Source organism: Panthera leo, chromosome E1, assembly GCF_018350215.1.
Source record: "Panthera leo isolate Ple1 chromosome E1, P.leo_Ple1_pat1.1, whole genome shotgun sequence".
NCBI lineage: Eukaryota > Metazoa > Chordata > Mammalia > Carnivora > Felidae > Panthera > Panthera leo.
Genome location: NC_056692.1, coordinates 53,244,492 through 53,258,255, shown reverse-complemented (window position 1 = coordinate 53,258,255; position 13,764 = coordinate 53,244,492). Strand labels below are relative to the sequence as shown.

At 45.4% G+C, this 13,764-nt stretch overlaps 1 protein-coding gene and 1 non-coding gene across 4 annotated transcripts in view; one reads left to right on the top strand and one right to left on the bottom strand.

Moving 5' to 3' along the window:
- SLC39A11 (solute carrier family 39 member 11) overlaps positions 1-13,764 on the top strand; it is a 350,792-nt gene that overhangs the window by 175,454 nt on the left and 161,574 nt on the right. The gene's annotated exons all lie outside the window — the stretch shown is intronic.
- Positions 9,502-9,606, bottom strand: LOC122207437. The gene has a single exon (XR_006196852.1). It is a non-coding gene; the product is annotated as a U6 spliceosomal RNA (small nuclear RNA).

Here is a 13,764-nt window from a genome sequence, read left to right as displayed (position 1 = left end):
TTTTTATTTTTTTTATTTTTTTTTTCTTTTTTCTTTTTTTTATTTTTTAATATATGAAATTTACTGTCAAATTGGTTTCCATACAACACCCAGTGCTCATCCCAAAAGGTGCCCTCCTCAATACCCATCACCCACCCTGCCCTCCCTCCCACCCTACCCTCCCTCCCACCCCCCATCAACCCTCAATTTGTTCTCAGTTTTTAACAGTCTCTTATGCTTTGGCTCTCTCCCACTCTAACCTCTTTTTTTTTTTTTTTTTTTTCCTTCCCCCCCGCCATGGGTTTCTGTTATGTTTCTCAGGATCCACATAAGAGTGAAACCATATGGTATCTGTCTTTCTCTGTATGGCTTATTTCACTTAGCATCACACTCTCCAGTTCCATCCATGTTGCTACAAAAGGCCATATTTCATTTTTTCTCATTGCCACGTAGTATTCCATTGTGTATATAAACCACAATTTCTTTATCCATTCATCAGTTGATGGACATTTGGGCTCTTTCCATAATTTAGCTATTGTTGAGAGTGCCGCTATAAACATTGGGGTACAGGTGCCCCTATGCATCAGTACTCCTGTATCCCTTGGATAAATTCCTAGCAGTGCTATTGCTGGGTCATAGGGTAGGTCTATTTTTAATTTTCTGAGGAACCTCCACACTGCTTTCCAGAGCGGCTGCACCAATTTGCATTCCCACCAACAGTGCAAGAGGGTTCCTGTTTCTCCACATCCTCTCCAGCATCTATAGTCTCCTGATTTCTTCATTTTGGCCACTCTGACTGGCGTGAGGTGATATCTGAGTGTGGTTTTGATTTCTATTTCCCTGATAAGGAGCGACGTTGAACATCTTTTCATTTGCCTGTTGGCCATCCGGATGTCTTCTTTAGAGAAGTGTCTATTCATGTTTTCTGCCCATTTCTTCACTGGGTTATTTGTTTTTCGGGTGTGGAGTTTGATGAGCTCTTTATAGATTTTGGATACTAGCCCTTTGTCCGATGTGTCATTTGCAAATATCTTTTCCCATTCCGTTGGTTGCCTTTTAGTTTTGTTGGTTGTTTCCTTTGCTGTGCAGAAGCTTTTTATCTTCATAAGGTCCCAGTAATTCACTTTTGCTTTTAATTCCCTTGCCTTTGGGGATGTGCCGAGTAAGAGATTGCTACGGCTGAGGTCAGAGAGGTCTTTTCCTGCTTTCTCCTCTAAGGTTTTGATGGTTTCCTGTCTCACATTCAGGTCCTTTATCCATTTTGAGTTTATTTTTGTGAATGGTGTGAGAAAGTGGTCTAGTTTCAACCTTCTGCATGTGGCTGTCCAGTTCTCCCAGCACCATTTGTTAAAGAGACTGTCTTTTTTCCATTGGATGTTCTTTCCTGCTTTGTCAAAGATGAGTTGGCCATACGTTTGTGGGTCTAGTTCTGGGGTTTCTATTCTATTCCATTGGTCTATGTGTCTGTTTTTATGCCAATACCATGCTGACTTGATGATTACAGCTTTGTAGTAGAGGCTAAAGTCTGGGATTGTGATGCCTCCTGCTTTGGTCTTCTTCTTCAAAATTACTTTGGCTATTCGGGGCCTTTTGTGGTTCCATATGAATTTTAGGATTGCTTGTTCTAGTTTCGAGAAGAATGCTGGTGCAATTTTGATTGGGATTGCATTGAATGTGTAGATAGCTTTGGGTAGTATTGACATTTTGACAATATTTATTCTTCCAATCCATGAGCAGGGAATGTCTTTCCATTTCTTTATATCTTCTTCAATTACCTGCATAAGCTTTCTATAGTTTTCAGCATACAGATCTTTGACATCTTTGGTTAGATTTATTCCTAGGTATTTTATGCTTCTTGGTGCAATTGTGAATGGGATCAGTTTCTTCATTTGTCTTTCTGTTGCTTCATTGTTAGTGTATAAGAATGCAACTGATTTCTGCACATTGATTTTATATCCTGCAACGTTGCTGAATTCATGTATCAGTTCTAGCAGACTTTTGGTGGAGTCTATCGGATTTTCCATGTATAATATCATGTCATCTGCAAAAAGCGAAAGCTTGACTTCATCTTTGCCAATTTTGATGCCTTTGATTTCCTTTTGTTGTCTGATTGCTGATGCTAGAACTTCCAGCACTATATTAAACAACAGCGGTGACAGTGGGCATCCCTGTCGTGTTCCTGATCTCAGGGAAAAAGCTCTCAGTTTTTCCCCGTTGAGGATGATGTTAGCTGTGGGCTTTTCATAAATGGCCTTTATGATCTTTAAGTATGTTCCTTCTATCCCGACTTTCTCAAGGGTTTTTATTAAGAAAGGGTGCTGGATTTTGTCAAAGGCCTTTTCTGCATCGATTGACAGGATCATATGGTTCTTCTCTTTTTTTTTGTTAATGTGATGTATCACGTTGATCGATTTGCGAATGTTGAACCAGCCCTGCATCCCAGGAATGAATCCCACTTGATCATGGTGAATAATTCTTTTTATATGCTGTTGAATTCGATTTGCTAGTATCTTATTAAGAATTTTTGCATCCATATTCATCAGGGATATTGGCCTGTAGTTCTCTTTTTTTACTGGGTCTCTGTCTGGTTTAGGAATCAAAGTAATACTGGCTTCATAGAATGAGTCTGGAAGTTTTCCTTCCCTTTCTATTTCTTGGAATAGCTTGAGAAGGATAGGTATTATCTCTGCTTTAAATGTCTGGTAGAACTCCCCTGGGAAGCCATCTGGTCCTGGACTCTTATTTGTTGGGAGATTTTTGATAACCGATTCAATTTCTTCGCTGGTTATGGGTCTGTTCAAGCTTTCTATTTCCTCCTGATTGAGTTTTGGAAGAGTGTGGGTGTTTAGAAATTTGTCCATTTCTTCCAGGTTGTCCAATTTGCTGGCATATAATTTTTCATAGTATTCCCTGATAATTGTTTGTATCTCTGAGGGATTGGTTGTAATCATTCCATTTTCATTCATGATTTTATCTATTTGGGTCATCTCCCTTTTCTTTTTGAGAAGCCTGGCTAGAGGTTTGTCAATTTTGTTTATTTTTTCAAAAAACCAACTCTTGGTTTCGTTGATCTGCTCTACAGTTTTTTTAGATTCTATATTGTTTATTTCTGCTCTGATCTTTATTATTTCTCTTCTTCTGCTGGGTTTAGGCTGCCTTTGCTGTTCTGCTTCTATTTCCTTTAGGTGTGCTGTTAGATTTTGTATTTGGGATTTTTCTTGTTTCTTGAGATAGGCCTGGATTGCAATGTATTTTCCTCTCAGGACTGCCTTCGCTGCATCCCAAAGCGTTTGGATTGTTGTATTTTCATTTTCGTTTGTTTCCATGTATATTTTAATTTCTTCTCTAATTGCCTGGTTGACCCACTCATTCGTTAGTAGGGTGTTCTTTAACCTCCATGCTTTTGGAGGTTTTCCAGACTTTTTCCTGTGGTTGATTTCAAGCTTCATAGCATTGTGGTCTGAAAGTATGCATGGTATAATTTCAATTCTTGTAAACTTATGAAGGGCTGTTTTGTGACCCAGTATATGATCTATCTTGGAGAATGTTCCATGTGCACTCGAGAAGAAAGTATATTCTGTTGCTTTGGGATGCAGAGTTCTAAATAGATCTGTCAAGTCCATCTGATCCAATGTATCATTCAGGGCCCTTGTTTCTTTATTGACTGTGTGTCTAGATGATCTATCCATTTCTGTAAGTGGGGTGTTAAAGTCCCCTGCAATGACCACATTCTTATCAATAAGGTTGCTTATGTTTATGAGTAATTGTTTTATATATCTGGGGGCTCGGGTATTTGGCGCATAGACATTTATAATAGTTAGCTCTTCCTGGTGGATAGACCCTGTGATTATTATATAATGCCCTTCTTCATCTCTTGTTACAGCCTTTAATTTAAAGTCTAGTTTGTCTGATATAAGTATGGCTACTCCAGCTTTCTTTTGGCTTCCAGGAGCATGATAAATAGTTCTCCATCCCCTCACTCTCAATCTAAAGGTGTCCTCAGATCTAAAATGAGTCTCTTGTAGACAGCAAATAGATGGGTCTTGTTTTTTTATCCATTCTGATACCCTATGTCTTTTAGTTGGCGCATTTAATCCATTTACATTCAGTGTTATTATAGAAAGATATGGGTTTAGAGTCATTGTGATGTCTGTATGTTTTATGCTTGTAGTGATGTCTCTGGTACTTTGTCTCACAGGATCCCCCTTAGGATCTCTTGTAGGGCTGGTTTCGTGGTGACAAATTCCTTCAGTTTTTGTTTGTTTGGGAAGACCTTTATCTCTCCTTCTATTCTAAATGACAGACTTGCTGGATAAAGGATTCTCGGCTGCATATTTTTTCTGTTTAGCACACTGTAGATATCGTGCCAAGCCTTTCTGGCCTGCCAAGTTTCAAAGGAGAGATCAGTCACGAGTCTTATAGGTCTCCCTTTATATGTGAGGGCACGTTTATCCCTTGCTGCTTTCAGAATTTTCTCTTTATCCTTGTATTTTGCCAGTTTCACTATGATATGTCGTGCAGAAGATCGATTCAAGTTACGTCTGAAGGGAGTTCTCTGTGCCTCTTGGATTTCAATGCCTTTTTCCTTCCCCAGTTCAGGGAAGTTCTCAGCTATAATTTCTTCAAGTACTCCTTCAGCACCTTTCCCTCTCTCTTCCTCCTCTGGGATACCAATTATGCGTATATTATTTTTTTTTAGTGTATCACTTAGTTCTCTAATTTTCCCCTCATACTCCTGGATTTTTTTATCTCTCTTTCTTTCAGCTTCCTCTTTCTCCATAACTTTATCTTCTAGTTCACCTATTCTCTCCTCTGCCTCTTCAAGCCGAGCCATCGTGGATTCCATTTTGTTTTGCATTTCGTTTAAATCGTTTTTCAACTCCTCATGACTGTTCCTTAGTCCCTCGATCTTTGTGGCAAGAGATTCTCTGCTGTCCTGTATACTGTTTTCAAGCCCAGCGATTAATTTTATGACTATTATTCTAAATTCACTTTCTGTTATATTATTTAAATCCTTTTTGATCAGTTCATTAGCTGTTGTTATTTCCTGGAGATTCTTCTGAGGGGAATTCTTCCGTTTGGTCATTTTGGAGAGTCCCTTGCGTGGTGGGGACCTGCAGTGCACTTCCCCTGTGCTGTGGTGTATAACTGGAGTTAGTGGGCGGGGCCGCAGTCCGACCCGATGTCTGCCCCCAGCCCACTGCTGGGGCCACAGTCAGACTGGTGTGTGCCTTCTCTTCCCCTCTCCTAGGGGCGGGATTCACTGTGGGGTGGCGTGTCCCGTCTGGGCTACTTGCACACTGCCAGGCTTGTGTTGCTGGGGATCTGGCGTATTAGCTGGGGTGGGTAGGCAAGGTGCACGGGGGGTGGAGGGGCAGGCTTAGCTCGCTTCTCCTTAGGTGATCTTAGGAGGAACCCTGTGGCAGCGGGAGGGAGTCAGATCCGCTGCCGGAGGTTTGGCTCTGCAGAAGCACAGAGTTGGGTGTTTGCGCGGAGCGAGCAAGTTCCCTGGCAGGAACTGGTTCCCTTTGGGATTTTGGCTGGGGGATGGGCGGGGGAGATGGCGCTGGCGCCTTTGTTCCCCGCCAAGCTGAGCTCTGCCGTCCGGGGGCTCAGCAGCTCTCCCTCCCTTTGTCCTCCAGCCTTCCCGCTTTCCGAGCAGAGCTGTTAACTTCTGACCTCCCAGACGCTAAGTCGCGCTTGCTGTCGGAACACAGTCTGTCCGGCCCCTCCGCTTTTGCCAGCCAGACTCGGGGGCTCTGCTTGGCCGGCGAGCCGCCCCTCCGCCCCGGCTCCCTCCCGCCAGTCCGTGGAGCGCGCACCGCCTCGCCGCCCTTCCTACCCTCTTCCGTGGGCCTCTAGTCTGCGCTTGACTCCGGAGACCGAGTTTTTTATTTTTTATTTTTTTTTAATGTTTATTTATTTTTGAGACCGAGAAAGAGCGTGAACGGGGGAGTGTCAGAGAGAGGAAGACACAGAATCTGAAGCAGGCTCCAGGCTCCGAGCTGTCAGCACAGAGGCTGATGCGGGGGTTGAACTCATGAGAGTGTGAGATCATGACCTGAGCTGAAGTCAGATGCTTAACCAACTGAGTCACCCAGGCGCCCCAGACTGTTGAGTTTTTAATTGCAATGACTAGTTTTTATTTTTGAATTGTCTCTGGGTTCTTTTTACTGTGTCTGCTTCCCCTTGTTACAGCTCGTTCTTTTCTTACAGTTTTGATTTCTTCTTTTATGTGTTTCGTGTCTTTAATGCCAGGTTAGGCATATTTTATATTTTAAAGCCATGTTTCTCCTTGGTGCATCATGGACTCCATTTGTCGGTGTGTTGTTTTCTAGTAGGCTTTGTAACTTTTTATTTTTAATATTTTATTTATTTTTGAGAGAGAGAGAGTGTGAATGAGGAGAAGGGCAGAGAGAGAGGGAGACACAGAATCCAAAGCAGGCTCCAGGCTCTGAGCTGTCAGCACAGAGCCCGACACAGGGCTTGAACCCACGAAGTGCGAGATCATGACCTGAGCCGAAGTCAGACGCTTAACTGACTGAGCCGCCCAGCGCCCTGGCTTTGTAACTTTTTAGACCAGTACTTCTCTAGTGGGGTGTGCTTTCGCTCGAAGGATTCCCAAGGCCCTGGATCATGGGAGGACCTTCAACATGGTTTTGCACTTGCTTCTGTAAGACCCTTTTATAGTGATGTTAGCCCGGAACTCATTTTTACAGTGACGTCCAAGTCGGGGTTTTCCCAGCCCAGCAGACACTAGAGACTCAGAACCCTGAACGATTAAGGTGAAAGCCCATGGTTCTTGTTCTTCAAACAGTTTTTCCTCCAGGAACCAGGCAGAAACATGTAATCATTCTTTTGTCTCTCTGTGCAGCTGGATGGATCTTTTTGTCCTACTTTCCTGCCCCCTTCCACATAGGGACAGAATTTCATGAGCCTTGCATTTATAGGCTCTCACCACCTGCCTCGTGTGGCACAAGGCCTCATCTTTGCTGCATGAGGACAGTAACACTCAGAACCCGTTAATGGGGCCTCGGTAATCCCTAGGCAACATCTGAACCTGAACCGGTTTTGGTATTTAGGCTCTGGTTTATAGCTTCCTTGTCATCAGTGATCCCTTTTCTTTGTTGCAAGCTCAGATGTGCATTTAAAACCCTTTTGTTTATTGCATCCGTCATTTCTAGGCATTGTGGAGGGAGATTTTGGTTGTATCTTAATGTTTAAATCTTGCTGGAAACAGACCTGTCTCTAGGAGAAATGTAAATTTGCACAGCCGTTGTACCGTGTCCTGTCTTGAGTTGTTCACGAGGTCCGAGGTGTCCCAGGCTCTGCCAGGCAGTAGGCAGTGCCCCTTACATACGTGTCACTTCCCGGAGCTTCACGATGCGTATCTTTTTTAAGACTTGTGACTTGACATTTCTGTAATGTTGACAATGAAATGAAAATGCCAATCCGCGTTCAAATTCGACAGGACTAATATAAGTGGCAGGTCAGGACTTCTGTTAGGCTGTTCGGCAGGGAGGGAGGTTTTGAGTGGGGACCCTTTTATACGTGGGGAGTACATCTGTAACTATTTTGGGATTGTGGGCATGCTTGCTTTCCCAGTTCACCTTGCAGCTGCAGGTGTTTTCCATATGCATCCACCATACTCAGAACCAGGAGGGAGACAACTCAGCATTGCAGTAGTGGGGGTGGGGGGTGGGGGGTTGGAAAAATCTCGTGTTAACCCTTTCACGCCCCATGGCTAGTTTGGTGGGCAACCGTAGCTGAGCTCAGCCTGCCCTATAAGGAACAGATCTAAGAGAAGCCCAGAGCTGTGGTCCACATTCCTCTTCTTTCTGGGGCACTAGAGAAAAAAGTGCAGGTACTCCTGCTCTGCTCCTGATTTGCTTAAATCAACTCTCTTGGGAATCGGTTGGGGCATCTGCCTGGTGAAGTTCCCCAGGTGATCCTCGGTCATACTGCCGGGTGAGAACATTTGTCCTGGTTGCCCAGGGAGGTGGTGATGGTGAGGCCAACGCATTCCTGAGAATCTTTTTGGCAATCAGTTTCCTTTGAGATGGATAGGCTACTAACAGGAAGGAGTAACGGGATCTTAGGCTCTGCTTGAGTGTGGTGCTTGAGGGGGAAAGGAGATTCTGCTCAGTGGTTTATCAGAAGTCTTATCTCGGTGCATGATTTTCTTTTTAGGGGGAAGGGGGTACTTTAAAGCCACTTGGTGACATGAACGGGTAGAGGAGAAAGAGATAGGAGAAAATCTAGGATGAGCATTAACTTCCTTGGGGCTTATGCTAAAGTGTCGCCCGGGTTTCAATTAGCAGAGCACCTCCTTCCCCATTGCTGGCGGATCAGCGGTTACCATGGCTGCAGGCACACTGCTCTCTGTATAGCCCACCCTGTGGCGCGCCAGGTCCTGTTTGCTGAGCCCAGACGTGACTTCTCCGCATGCTCGGGGTTCTACTGGCATCGAGTGGGACAGATTTTGATGGGGGGGTGGTTTATTGTTTTGAGATGTGCCCGGCAGCTCTGTCTCGGTCGGATATTCTGTTCCTGCTCCCATGCTTCCGACTGGAACCTTACGTGCAAAGGCATCACAGGCTGTCCCGTGGGCAAGCACACCTCCTTGCCACTTCCCTTGGACCCTCACCTGGTGTCTCTCCATGGGTTTCCTTTGGTTGGGTCCTCCTGGAACAGGGTTTCTCAGAATGGGTTCCGTGGGCTTTCTGCCCAGGCGCTTGTTCCCACGTTCCTGGTTTGGCGAATGAGGAAGATTGTGGAATCTGTCATTCTAATAGAAATTACGAGAGGAGGGGATACACCCCTAAGGGGATAAATCTATCCCGTTTGGTGCAAGGTGAACAAAACTGGTAAGAGTCCTAAGTAGGATTCCTAGTAAACACTTGTCAGGGAATCTGGGCTGGACATAACAGCCAGGGAGTCCATTCTCAATGGGCTTCTTTTGTGTGTTTCTGGATCCCTCTTTCTCCTCTAAACTATGTTCCCTCGGGTGCCTGTCACACCTTCAAACTCCGGAGCCCTGCCCAGTTCTCCTAGAAGTTCCAAGCAACTGCACTGAAGAAAAAAACTTTTTTTTTTTAATTAATGTTTGTTTATTTTTTGAGAGAGAGACAGAGTGCGAGCCAGGGGAGGGGCAGAGAGAGAGGGATTCACAGAATCCGAAGCAGGCTCCAGGCTCCGAGCTGTCAGCACAGAGCCTGTCATGGGACTTGAACTCACGAACTATGAGATCATGACCGAGGCTGAAGTCGGATGCTTCACTGACTGAGCCACCCAGGCGCCCTGAAAAAAACTTAGTATGATTTTCGTGGAAGTTATTTAAGTGATGCTTCTTTTTAAAATGTTGTTTTATTATAACCTGAGACCTACCTTCTTAACAAATTTTGAAGGGTACACACACACGTTATCGTTGACTTTGGTACAATGTTATATGGGAGATCTCCAATGGCTTATTCATCTTGCTTAACAGATATTATGCCCACTGATTAGTAACTCCGTCTTCTGAAAATACGGAATGCTTTCACCCATTTGGGTGTCATCTTTGGACACGGGCCAGGCTTACCTTCTTGGCTTCTCTTCAATTTTAGTATATGCGCTACTGAAACGAGCAGGTTGGTTGATTTGTTTGCTTGCATACGTATGTACGTACATATGTGTTTTTGCAAGTTCAAGTTTGAGAACCACTGCAGAAGACTCTGCTTGGCCTGGCCTCAGTTAGGTTCTTGTACCATCCAGTGGTTCCCAGCCTGTGAGAGTCACACACACACACACACACACACACACACACACACACACACGCACACGGCTTCAGCCCTGCACCTCTCTTTGTGGTGAGAGCTCCCGTGTCATTTGACATAATTGACATTACATTTTCCAGCCCTGTTTCATGGTGGTCCTCTTTTTTTTTCTTAGGGCCTGAGGGGCAAAGAGAGAGGGAGACAGAATCCCAAGCAGGCACCATGCTGCCAGCACAGAGCCTAGCGCGGGTCTTGAACTCATAAACCGTGAGATCTTGACCTGAGCCGAAATCAAGAGTTGGGCATTTAACTGACTGAGCCACCCAGGTGCCACCACATTGGTCCTCTTTCACATTCGTGGTCCGTCGTAATCCAGACATCGCCTAGAGAGAATGTCCTTCCGAAGCCTTCGTTTTCAGCAAGGCATTTATTTTCTGCTTTCAGCGGAAGCTGAAGGAGTACGGAGCTCTCAGCAGCCACGTCTCTCCCTTTCTCCGAACCCCCGCTGGATGGCATTTCCTTTCCCACTAGGAACCAAGCCATTCCTCACGGTCCCCTGTGGTCACATGAGAAGGTCTCTTCCCAGCCTGGCAAACATTTCTGCTCTGCCCCATTAAATCCTATTCGTTTCACCAAGCAGGGTCTGCCCTTGAACATGAGGGCCGCCTCACTCGTCCCCACACTGACCGTACTGGTAAGCCCCACTCCACGTGACTTCCGATGGTTTTTATTCCTGCTGTCTCACAACGAGGTTTTGTTTTGGTTTGTGTTTTTTCGCTTTGTGCTTTAGCTTCAAGCGACCTCAGGTCAGTACAGATAGCTCTCTCTGTCAGTCTTCTCCTGTCTGACCCAGCCCTTCTGCCTCAGAAAGCAGAGGGCTCAAGAACTAAGCTTCCCACACTGGGGTCCACGCGGGGCGTCCTCCACGGCATCTGGGCTTCTCGGCATAGTGCCTGCCTGGTGTCCTTACACAGAGACAGATGCCCTCTGAAGATTTAGGGTAGCCCCTAAATCTTAACCAAAAACGGTAGAGAAAGAGAATGTGTTTCCCTCCTGGGAGCTACATTTGTTTCCAGAGACCAATTTTCCTCCTGGCCCTTCCCCTTCCTACTTACGTTGATGGGAAATCTGGGGAGTAAGGAATAGTTCTCATTCTTCTCGGAAATTAGCTGTTGGGTGCTATTTCAACGATCCAGTTTCCAAGGTGAATTTCTAAAAATTATATGTATACATTTTTTAAAAACATTAAATTTTAAAATGGAAATTTAATGGCCTAAAGAAATATCATTGAGTATATGATATAGTACATAGATCATGTATGTATTTATGCACATGTGTGCACATGTAAACTTTATCTGCCTATCCATCCATCTGTCTATCTATCTATCTATCACAGTTTTCTCTGGATAATAAACAACCACCCAGCACACTTTAGGGATGCTAGTGACCTACTTTTTCCCCATCTCTCTGGTTGTAACATTTTTTAGGAAGTGCAAACTGGTATTAATGTTAGTCTAAGTAAACGACATTAGATGAAAAATCTGCTATTCAAAAAAGAAAGAAGGAAGGAAGGAAAAAGAAAGAAAGAAAAGAGGACAAAATTACTTTGTAGTCCAAAGCAGAATAGACAGTCTTAAAGGGCACCAAGCCCTCTCCGAGTATTGATGGAAAGTCTCTATTACCTTTAGCAGCTGGTGACCCTTCCTGAAAGTTGAAAATGTTGACATGACCATGAATCTTAAAAGGCTCTCACTTTGTAGCCAAGACTGGGCTCAACTCTGCCAGCACAGAGTATTGGGATCTGAAGGTATTTGAAAACTCTGCACCAAATCCTATCGTGATCCATTTTTTTCTGCCCCAACATGGCCTTCTGCCTTTTTGGGCTTAAGTTAAGAACGGATTAAGTGTGCTAGGCACATCATTAGCCTTCCTTTCTTCTTCTTCTTCTTCTTTTTTTTTTAGTGTTTATTTATTTTGAGAGAGAGAGAAAGAGATAGAGGGACAAAGAGAGAGGGAGAGAGAGAATCCCAAGCAGGCTCCCCACCATCGGTGCAGATGGGGCTAGAACTCACCAACCGTGAGATCATGACCTGAGCTGAAACCAAGAGTTGGGTGTTTAACCAACCAAGCCACCGAAGTGCCCCAGCCTTTCTTTTTATATTTTTATAAATGCGATACAGGTTCATTTTGGGAACTGCTAAAATGTGGTTTGTGTAGCACTCGATGTGTGCCAGCCAGGGAGGCCCCACGCCCACTCTCACCTACCCCCTACCACGGCCCTTTGGGGTGGGTAATGTTAGGCATCTGGCAAATGTGGAAACTGAGGCACGGGGGTATCAGGTGACATCTCCAAAGACGCATATGCAGAAAGCGGTAGAGCTGGGGATATGTCCTGGCAGAGAAGCCATGGGTAGTGCAGGTTCTCAATTCCCCAGAACCACTCTTTCGTGTTCCTGTTCATGTAAAGCCACGGAGAGTCCTCTGTCACTGCCTTGGGAAAAAAGGGAAAGAGAAAAGCCTGGAGAGGTAAGAAAACAGAAACGTGCCAGAGAGATTGCTGTGGACTTTCCCCTCATGTCCGTGGTGTGTGCCCTCAGGATGCCCTCAGCCGGCCTGCCAGCCTCTTAGGCCGTGTCTGTCTTACTCCTCCCTGCCCACACCATCCATCCACCTTTGATTGACAGCCCCCAGGGGAAGTTTGGGAGAAACTACCAGACCACCTCAAATCAAATAAATTGGTGATAATCTGCATGTGGGCACACATGTGCATATTCTCTCTCTCTCTCTCTCTCTCATTCTCTCTCTCTCTCTCTCTCTCTCACACACACACACACACACACACACACACACACACACACACACACCTGCACATCCTAAAAAGGTGAATAAGAGGAACACTTCTGGGCTCACAGCCATTGTAGCTTTCTTCCCCATTGATCCTGGCAAGGGAAACAGGTGGCTTCTGTGTCCGAATCACTTTTCCCCATCTGGTGAATGGGGACGTGACGGAAAAAGTAGCAGATTGGTACAAGAGCTGCTGGGCTTGTTGGCCACGTGCCCATCTGGTGGCACCAGCAGATTTTTCTGTTCACAGTCCACTCCCCACCCGCAAGTTCGACCTTGGCGGAAGTTTACCCAAATACGATGTGACTTTGTGTTCTTTGTACGATGTGTTCTTTGTGGAGAGGACCCATGAGTCTGGAAGTGTGGATTTTCTTTGTTAGTTGGGACTCATTCTTGTAGAGCTGGGTTCTTCTTAACACAGTGGGTAGCTGTGCTGAAGTTTACCTTTGCACTCTCCTAAATGTTTCTTGAACAGATTAATGGCAGGATAATATTGCCAGGGAAATAGTTAGCTAATTAAGACAACAAACTTTTGGAGACAAACATTTAGCTGCATTTACATAATGTGTAAAGTATTTGCATCTCGATGTGCTCATTGCTCTTTGCTTAGAAGCCCAGGCTGATTGGAAATGAGCCCACCCGACCCATGAGTGTCCTCGACATTGGCTTCACCTTAGGGCCGTGCTGACAACAGATTCATCGCTACCTATCAGAATACAGGTGCTTCTGCCCATCGCAGGTTCTGTCTTAGAATAGACTTGGTCCTGACCACGTCCTGTCCCCCAGAAAAGGGACTTTCTTTGCTGACCCTTGTGGAACGCAGTTCCCTTTGCTCCCACCCTTGATCCGCTGGAACGTCTTCCTGGCAAGCGCTTCTCCTGAGGTGCAAGTTGTCCACTGGTCCCACCTCCACATAAGCCCTTGTTGTTCTTCATGTTGCTTTCGTGGAATCTGATCAGTGTCTGGAGGCTTCAGTCTCGGTGCGGGAGGCCGTCCTTGTGGCAAAGGAGAGGAAGGCACAGGAGGACACCTGTGCCTACCTGGACACCCTGCCCTCCTCCTAGCTTCCCTCAGGCTCCTCCCTTCCCGAACCTGCTCGGCTCTGGATAGGCTTTCGGAATGGGGTGAGACGAGGGTGGCCAAGGACCAGAACCAGCTGGATTGAGGAGACTGGCTGCTTCTATGG